Below are 9,879 nucleotides of genomic sequence, written 5' to 3'. Positions count from 1 at the left end.
TCCGCTTTGGTATTGCAGGACGCCCTGTTGGTGTCCCGCTCAACTGTGCCCCACACAAAATAATCCATAGGATTAAGGTCAGGGGAGTTGGGTGGCCAAACGTCGGTGCTGGTGTACCGGTCGATATTGGCATTGAGCCATCGGCGTGTTTTTACGGCCGTATGGCATGGTGCAGAATCCTGCTGCCAAACGTACGGCCGCCCATTGGCCACCGTATTGTTTTTACGGTGTTCAGCGAACACATCGCCGCCTTCCGAATTTCGGCATTCGTATGGCCGGCACGAACCATCATAACACACGTTACGCGCGTGTACAGTTCGGACGGGTTCCACATATTTACGGAGCTAGACATTTTTTTCACTTGTTCGCACAACTTTTAGCAATCGAATGGTATATCAATCATTTCGATACGTCAACTCAACCCTGAGATATAAACCCAAAGGCCAGGTGTCAAATTTATCTCGAACACTCTGTATATACGTAATGGTAAGTTTCTTTAATCTATCATATGAATTATTCATGCAGTCGTATGTGTGCGTAAAAGGATAGGATAGAATAAGTGTATTAGTGTTATCTCTTAATAAGCTAGCAGTAGAAAGTAATAAGTGTATTAGTTTAAGCTTTCGATAGACCCACGGAAAAAGAACGATTGGAAGCTCATGGAACACATGGAACTGCAAAACTCTCTTATCGGATGTGAAGACTCGAATTGCGCTCGATGAGGTCTGGGCCCACAGCTTTGAAATAGTAGTACTTCAGGAGGCGTGACGGTGCGCCAGTACCGTAGCAACTGCACGATCTACCACAGCGGTGGAGAGACGCGCGAGCTCGGTACAACGTTCACGGTGCTGGGTGCGATGCAGCAGAGAGTGATCGGGTGGTGGCCGATGTGCAGATGTGTAGGAAGAGGTTTCGTGGCAGATTCTTCAACCTGAGCATTATAAATGTGCATAGTCCGCACATTGGGAGGACCGAGGACGAGAAGGAGGCAGCTGGAGAGGGAGTACGACCGCTGCCCAAAACATGACGTGAAGGTCGTCATCGGAGATATTAATGCTCAGGTCGGACAGGAGGAGGCATAAAACCAACAATCGGAAGTTTCAGCGTCCACCAGCTGACAAACGATAACGGCCTCACGCTCATAAACTTTGCCTCCTCCAAGCACATGAGCATCTGCAGCACCTTCTTCCAGCATGCATGCCGCCTTAGTTACTCCTGGAGACACCCAAGGGCTGATTCAAATTCAAAATCGACCACGTTCTTATTGACGTCCATTTCCTGGTCATGGTGAAGCTGCGCCAGAAACTCTCCGTGGTTCCCCAAGGCTCAACCTATACCAGCTGAAGTGTGCTGATGTGGTGGAGGGGTACGCGACAGCACTCGGGGAAGCGCTTTCGGCCGACAACAACATCGCCGCGATGTCCCTCGCAGACAACCGGCGTATGGTGGAACAAGCCATCAGCAGTGGCGGATCAAGCCTCTCCGAGGCCCTAGGCGTTATGGTAGACGGGCCCCATAACCAAATCATTGAGATTGGGTACCGTTTTTTGACTAACAGCTTTCCGTCAGGTGAAAGATACAGAAAGCGTTTTGTTTCACGGGTTAACTACGGAAAACATTTATTTAAAAACACAAATTGCATGTAATTACATTAAGAAGAGAGTTTTTGTAATTATTTACTATAAAAAGTGTGAGAATAACAAAATGCACAGATAGTAGAGAAATACAACACAACCACTACTTTGTATGACATTGCGTAACACAGTTAAATAACAATACAGGGGCTCGAATCATATAATGAACTATTTGATCCACTCGGTAGAATAATTCAAATGGTTAGGGGATGTTTGCAACGTTGCTATGGAGGTTTGCAAGAATATAGGGGCATATGTCAAATGCGTAGGAGAAGTGTGCAAAACAGCTATGGAGTTTTGCATCCAGCTATGGAGCGCTCGGATGTAGCGCTGCAGAAATTAATCCTAGATGTTTTGCAAAAAGCACTGTGTGATGATTTATATGTCTTGGGTGGCAAGGACATGGCAAAAGAGACACAGAAAAGTTTCCTCTCGGCTACACATGTCCTCTTGACGCGTTGTCTATTCGTCTTGCTCGGTATGACAGCGACATACGGTGGGTAAGCAGTACAAATGCTGCTACCTGTTACGCACACATGTTTATCGAACACAACTATTCGGTTCGGCTCGGTAAACTTCACGAGGACGCCGGAACAAATGGGCGCAGACTTTCTCATGATTTTGTATGGCTATGACTTTGTATGACGGCTGTTTTGGAACACGCGTGTAGGCGCTTTTTTTATAACAATCGAGTTAGTTTATTTCAGTAAATTTACAATATTTACATATTCCCCAACCCTATTCCTGCCTGTGCCCCGCGAGGGGTCTAGGTCTAGGAGGGGATGTTATAGCTCTTAGTAGCGCATCCTTAATCATCCGTGGTCTCGCTGGTAATTTGCACTCGCTGCCCTTGTGTGGGGCAATTTCGCACCAATTTTGGCATTCCTTCACGTGCTTCCGTGTGATTTTTGGTTGACTAGCGGGAGGCCACGACCGCCTCCACCGCCGCCGCCTTCTCTGCCGAGGTCAAACCGCCTTGCCGGTTGTAAGAAGAGCTGGCCAGCTCAGGATAGACAGACTCCCCACTGTCTATACCACCTCCTTCAACACCTCGTCGCTCATCCTGTTGATGCTGGCGATGTCGCTGCCGAAGTCTTGCCATCCGAGCGCGGATATTCGCCCGGCGCTCCGACGTTCGTGGTGACGATGAAGGCGCAGATGGCCGTTCGCCACGCTGCTCCTCCCTTTGACGCACCGTCTGCGTCCTTCTCACTACATTTCGAAGGTCATTCCGGGCACGCCGGACTGCTTCGGGGTCGAGCCGGTTGGCGGGTTCCTCCAGCATGGCCTGTGCGGCGAGAATGGCGCGTTCCTCGTCCCAGCAGCGTTGGAGTTCTGAGGTGATGTGCTTGGCGGCCTCGCACACGTTGCTCCAGTTGGTGGGTGATTGAAGCATGTGCGCCTCCAACGTTTCTGGCAAAACTCCATCCAATACCTCACTCCTCACCTCAGCAAAGCGAGGGCATTCGAACATTACATGTTCTACTTCCTCAACTACACCAGGGCAACGAGGGCAGGCCGGAGACGAGGTGAATCTCATTTTGTTCAGGTATTCGCGGAAAAATCCGTGTCCTGACAACACCTGAGACAAATGAAACGTCACCTCTCCGTGATTCCGCAACTGCCAGGCTCCCACGTCCGGAATTACGCGGTATGCCCACCCGACATATCTGCTGGCGTTGTCTGTTGCGGCGTCTGCATCCCAAGTCGTCTGCCACTCTTCAATAGTCCGCTGTCGCTCCTCTTTCCGGAGCTCGCTACTACTTACACCGGTCCCGCGTCTGCTGTGAACTCGGGTATCCTCCGCTACGGCTCTGCAGATTGGCACCAGCCCCGCGAGCAGCACGGCGGTCTCATACCTTACCGTCCGGAACGTTCGAGCCACGCGGATCGCTGCCTTTCGCTGCACGCGCTTTAGCAGACTGCGGCACTCTCTGTTAGTCAAGGCTCCGTGCCAGACGGGTGCAGCGTATCGCATTGTCGAGTCGGCGACTGCTGCAAGCAAGCGGCATCGTGACGTCTTTGGTCCTCGGTGGTTCGGCATCAATCGTATGACCGCCTGTACAATCTGCGTTGCCTTCTGAATAACCGCCTTCACATGAGGAACCCACGACAGGTTGTAGTGTAAGCGTACCCCGAGGTATTTAAGGGTACGCGAGAACGGCACCACTGTACCTCCTACGGTGATGGTGATGTCCTCCGGAGGCTGCTGCAGGCTAGAGATCACTGTCATCTCCGTTTTCGCATGTGCGAGTCCAAGTGACCGGTCTACCGCTGACACAGCTTCCTCAGCTACTACTGCTGCTGCTGCCGGCGTTGTACCTGGAGCCAGCAAAACGAGGTCATCGGCATAGCCGATAAGTTCCGCCCCAGGTGGTAGCTCAACGCTAAGGACTCCGTCGTACATCACGTTCCACAGGGTCGGGCCCAAGATAGACCCCTGTGGAACTCCCGCGCTGATGTGACGCTCGACCGGGCCCGCGCTGGTGTTGTATATCAGCTTGCGTTCCTCGAAGTAGCTTCCTAATATATTTAGGAGCGCTGATGGGACCCCCTTATTCCGCAACGCATCAGCTATAGATTGCCAACTAGCGGTGTTAAACGCGTTGCGAATATCCAATGCGACCACCATCAGACAGAGCTTGTCGCGATTGTTGGTACGACGGAACGACTTGGCCCTTCTCCCTGCGTCTACAACACGCTGGATCGCACTGATGGGGGAGAGTACTCGGCGGAAACCGTATTGGGCATCGGACAACCGCGGTGAATCCGGGTCCTCGAGGTGCTTGTTAAGCCGGTTCAGGATTAGTCGCTCCAATACCTTGCCGAGTGCGTCGAGTATGCACAGCGGCCGATATGAGCTGCTTTCCCCGGGTGATTTGCCCGTCTTCGGAAGCAGTACCAGGCGCTGGCGCTTCCACTCGGACGGGAACGTGCCGCGAGTTAAGCAGTCCTGGTACATTCGGCAAAAAACATCCGGGTATGTCCCGATCGCCGCCTTCACCGCGGCGTTGGGAATTCTATCCAGTACTGGTGCCTTCAGTACTGGAACAGGTCAGACACGATCCGCCCCAGCTCGATTGGGTCTTTCTCTTGCGGCACTCGACTGCCGCGCAGCGTGGACATCACCACCCTGTACCCGCCACCAAACTCATTATCCTCGGCGGTACCGATCAGTGCGTCAATCTGCTGACGTTTGCTGGCACGAATCGCCTTCTCCAGGTTGCGTTTCGCCGTGCGATGGTCTGCTGCAGCAAAACTCCTCTCTTGTAGATCGGTGATGAGTCTAAGCCGCTCGCGCGCGGCTAGACATATTCCACGTAGCCGCTCCAGCTCAGGAGACCACTAGTAAAGGTCACGATAAGAGTTGCTGGGCACGTGGTTGGCTCGTTGCATCACTTCATCACATGCCCTCGTCATCATCTCGACTATATCCGCATCAGTCACAGCTTGCTCGGCGAAGTTCACGTCTCTGAGTGCTAGGAGGAAAGAATTTTTGCTGAATTGCTTAGTTTTCCACCTCCTACCGGCACATGGAGTGTGCTGCCGGTTGATTGGTGGATCACGGCGGGGAGATCGTTGCTGCGACCGATTCCGCTGGGAAAGCTGAACTCTCCTTGCGGCCAGTGCAGGGCTGTTGGTCTCGAACCGGATCAGCTGGTGGTCGGATCTGGCGAAATCTAGTACCTCCCAGGTGTCATGCAGTACTAGCGACGGAGTTGCGAAGGTCACGTCAATGACACTGGGCCTTGCTGCTCATCTGCCGATGAACGTCGGTGCGCTGCCACTATTGAGGATGGAGAGTCCCAGCACCTCCACCATCTGCAGTAATTCCTCGCCACGCAGGTTATTCGTATTTCTGTGGAGGAGCGTAGACGCTGATAAAGATGATCCCGGCCACTTTAGCAGCCACCAGTCCCGGCACTGTACTGGCCCATACCCGTTGTATTAGGTAGGAGCCGGTGGCTACTATAGCTACTTTCCTCGATGCGTCGTATGCCCATCGCCCGTTGTTGTTGGGAGGCGTAAACATGTCCGACAAGATCAGGACATCAGCACGGTGCTCCCGCGCGGATTGCAGTGCTAGGCCCTGTCCTTCCCGACAATGATCCACATTGAGTTGAAGTACCCTTAGTGAGGACTAGTGATGGGTAATCCGGAGCGGAGTCATGGATCAACTCCGACTCCGGTGCGCAAAATATGACTCCGGCTCCGGAAGATAACTGGATTCGACTCCGGATCAGTCCGGATCAGTCCAGATCACTCCGGATTACTCCGGATCACTTCGGATTACTCCGGATCACTCCGGATTACTCTGGATCACTCCGGATTACTCCGGATCACTCCGGATCACTCCAGATCACTCCGGATCACTCCAGATCACTCCGGATCACTCCAGATCACTCCAGATCACTCCGGATCAGTCCGGATCAATTTTCGTAAATATTCGATGTACAACTTCAAAGTCAATGAACTCATCAAGAATTTTCTAAACGATAATGGACAGTCATTCCGGATCCGGAGTGATCCGGAGTGATCCGTAGTGATTCGGAGTGATCCGGAGTGATCCGGAGTGATCCGGAGTAATTCGGAGTGATCCGGAGTAATCCGGAGTGATCCGGAGTAATCCGGAGTAATCCGGACTGATCCGGACTCGGAGTCGATGGGTCCGAGGGTTTTCCCGTACGCAACCCCCCCCCCCCCCCCCTGCTAAACAGTCCGGAGTAACTCCGAGTCCGACTCCGAGGGGTGCCGAAGTCGGATCAATCCGACTCCGGAAAAAAAATTATATTTACCTATCACTAGTGAGGACATCGCAGCATGGGGCGTACACAATCTCTGTGGCCGACGCGATGAGGACCACTGTACACGGCGCACTTCACCTCGGCGTTGCAGTCTTTAGCCAAGTGGCCTTCTGCTCCACACCGAATGCATGCTTTCTGTCGGTCGACCGGAGAACGACATTCACGAGCAATATGGCTACGCTCCAGGCAGCGGTAACAGCGCTGCTGTTGGAGATTGATGGCCGGGGCTTCCTTGATATGGCTTATACAGCAACTTACCGTCAACTTTTGCCCCACGAGTTGTTTGGCTGCCTTTGTCGGTAGTCTAACGCGGGCTCGTTTTGTGCCATCGGACAGTTGCCACATGCTGACCTTAGTAACGCCTGCACTAGCTTGCAACTTTCTGTCTACGGCCTCCTTTAATTCTTCTTCGCTTGCGAGAGGATCGATGTGAGTGATGAGAATCTCACCCATCTCTGTTATCACTCGCGCAATACCAGCATTTCCAATAATTTGTTGCACTTCCTGTAGCACCAGCGTTGAGTCTGCCGTGCGACTGAGCTGTACCCGAAGACGGGCAGCGTGAGTGCAGCGGCCGATTACTACGTTATCCACCAGATCCTTATGCGCCGGGTCGAAATTAATGGCATCCTTAACCTTTTGGTAAACAGTTTCCCAGGTCTGATTCTCGCCTGGGATGACTTCTACCTTATCGACATTATGCCGACGCACCGTATGCTGTTGCTGGCGTTGATGTTGTTGTTCCGGTTGCAGGCACTCCTGCTGCGTGCCGATAACCACCTGTCGGTGAGACTGGCTTTGCTGCTGCTGGTTTGCCGGAATTCCGCCCCCATTTGCGCCTCACCACCTCAGCGAAACTGCCTTGACCATCATCCCCCTCCGGGTCGAACGATGCTCCCGACGCTAGGAGTTGAGGCGGTGCAGCCGAGGTAGATGGGCCTATTTGCTGGTGCTGCTGCTGTGGCGGCTGCCGTTGTTTCTCCTGATGCTGCTGCATTCGGCGTGGCTGAGGTGTTGGTGTTGTTGGTGTTGCTGCTGCCCGATGGCTGCTAGTACCGGCCCCCTGCATAAGCAACTTGTTGAGCGCAGTACGCTCGCGCTCATGTGCTGCACGCATCTTCTCCATTTCTTCCTGGGCAATCAATTCCCGGCGCTCCGCATACTCCTGCTGTTTGGTCATGAGGATGCGCATCTGTGTTAGCTCCTCATTGATGCGTTCGTTTTTTGCATTCGCCTCGGCCAACGAGTTAGTGAGCTGCCTGATTGCCTTTCTCATCTCCGTAAGCACTGGCGAAGCTGCTTGCTTCTGCGTTGCTCCGCTGTTCTGCAGCCACGGGACCGGTGCCAAGCTTCGGCACTGTTGCGTTGCTGGCATTCGAACGTAACGCCTTCCCGAAGGTCGACATCACGCTACTTCAATCTACCCACCTTGCTATTTGTCCGCCTCTTGTTCTTATCTGAGCGTTATCTGACTCTTGTCTGACACTTTTACTAGTAGCTCCCCCTTTAGATGAAGTTTTGTCCTTTGGGATTGTTTTTTTTTGTCAGTTGGGCGTGACGTCTTTCCAATGTCACCCAGTTTACGCCATATTGTTGTATTATTGTTTCAGACTGTGGACCTTGCACTTTTATCTTTTTAATGAAAAATACTCCACTTTTCACTCGGTACTTGTGCTGCGCACATACTCTATCACTGCACATATCTACCAATGTTTCTTTTTAGGACTATACTGGTGTTTTAACTATAATTTCCTAGTTGAACATGGAGCGCACTTTTGGACGTCAGCACTGTTTTGACAACAACCTGGGCTACGCGTGTAGGCGCTGGCACTCAGGTAGTTACGTTTGTCTTTTGTTGGCAAGAACGATGGTTCTAAACGATATTTTCTTTCCTATTTTACAGTTTCCAGCACGTTTTTCATAATACGGACGATTTGATTTTAAATCTTGACAGTAACAAAACACAATTTTGTTTTACCCGAACCAAATTTAAAACTTCATAAACAATCTTCCCTTGAATTCCGGAAAAAAATCTAAAGTGGTCATTCGTAAGAATGTGAGCATAACACGAAAACAATATTTTGATTTTACGTTGGTGTTTACCGTTACAATGGATATTGATGTACCGTCTTGCTTCGAATTACGGCCATTTGAGGCAATTTTTGAAATTTCATTTGTTCTTACTAATTTATTTTCAATCGCTCTAAACAATGTATATTTTTTTTTACTGTAGCAAACACTCTACATTTGAGAAAAGGAATCCAATTATTTTATTCAAACCATCGTGAAAAATTACCAAATTTCACCGACATTTTGATTCATATTCCGAACAGTTTCGAGTTCATGTTTCAAAATCCGGACAGTCTCAAAATGAGATCTATTTTCTTCAAATTCGCATACACCTTTTTTAGTGTTTATTTATTTTCTCCTGAAAACTCCTAAATAACTTTTTATGAATTATTCCGTCTCTCCTTATTACGATAATAAAAGATGGAAGATTAATGCGGTATCAAAAGTCAAAAGATTTTCAGTTTTTTTCACACAGAAAAAACGGCTTCGGCCGTATTGATAAATATTCAGTAATTTTTATACGAATAGTTTCTTCTCGTCTTTGAAACCCAGTCAAATTCATAAGTTGACTAGATTTAATTTTGCGGCGAGCCGGACTTTGGCGACTATTATTCTACGTCAAGCATCGACCTGGTGAGGAGCGATCGCGATGAAGTTGAAAATTTAAGGCTGGAGAATAGCGCCGGCGAGTCAACACGGTTGAGCAGCAATCCCGCAACTGCTCGTCTCGAGTTCTAGCATTGCAAAGCGACCGTCATAATCCACTTGGACTCTCCAGAAGCGCAAAGCGAACCGCCGGAATTTGCGCTGTATCGACTCCGAGCGGGCCAGCGGGCGAGCAGCTTAAAGTCACCGAACTACCGAAGCGTAGTCCAGCATTGGCTGCATATCGATGCTGTATTGGGCTAGTGATGTAACGTGCAATTTGTTTTAGTAAAACACATCAATTGGTTTTTAGTTATTCGTAATTGCAACCGTACTGGCGTTGTACAGTCGTCAACTCGTGCAATTCCAAAATTCCAAACTGAGACAAAACAAGGAACGGGGGAGGGAGTTCAACATATATATATCAACATATATATATATATATATATATATATATATATATATTATATATATATATATATATCAGATTGCGCATATATTCGTTTTATCAAAATACATGTCATTTCGCGTAGCCAACTCTGAGCTATAAACGTCATTTCCATACAATTTCAGATTGCGCCAAGATTGCGCATAAATTTTCAAGATTATATGTCCGAGATATATAATTTTTTTTTGACGTCTTGCCTCGAATTACGGCCATTTGAGGCAATTTTTGAAATTTCATTTGTTCTTACTAATTTATTTTCAATCGCTCTAAACAATGT

General features: G+C 49.7%; 1 long non-coding RNA gene across 1 annotated transcript; it reads left to right on the top strand.

Annotated features, from left to right (window-relative positions):
• Positions 1-8,026: 8,026 nt before the first annotated feature.
• On the top strand, positions 8,027-8,560 carry LOC121594666. Its single transcript, XR_006005002.1, has 3 exons — positions 8,027-8,104; positions 8,163-8,274; positions 8,343-8,560. It is a non-coding gene; the product is annotated as an uncharacterized LOC121594666 (long non-coding RNA).
• The last annotated feature ends 1,319 nt before the right edge of the window (positions 8,561-9,879 follow it).

Source organism: Anopheles merus, chromosome 2L, assembly GCF_017562075.2.
Source record: "Anopheles merus strain MAF chromosome 2L, AmerM5.1, whole genome shotgun sequence".
Classification (NCBI taxonomy): Eukaryota; Metazoa; Arthropoda; class Insecta; order Diptera; family Culicidae; genus Anopheles; species Anopheles merus.
The sequence above is the reverse complement of the archived record's forward strand: the minus strand, read 5'-3'. Positions and strand labels throughout refer to the sequence as shown.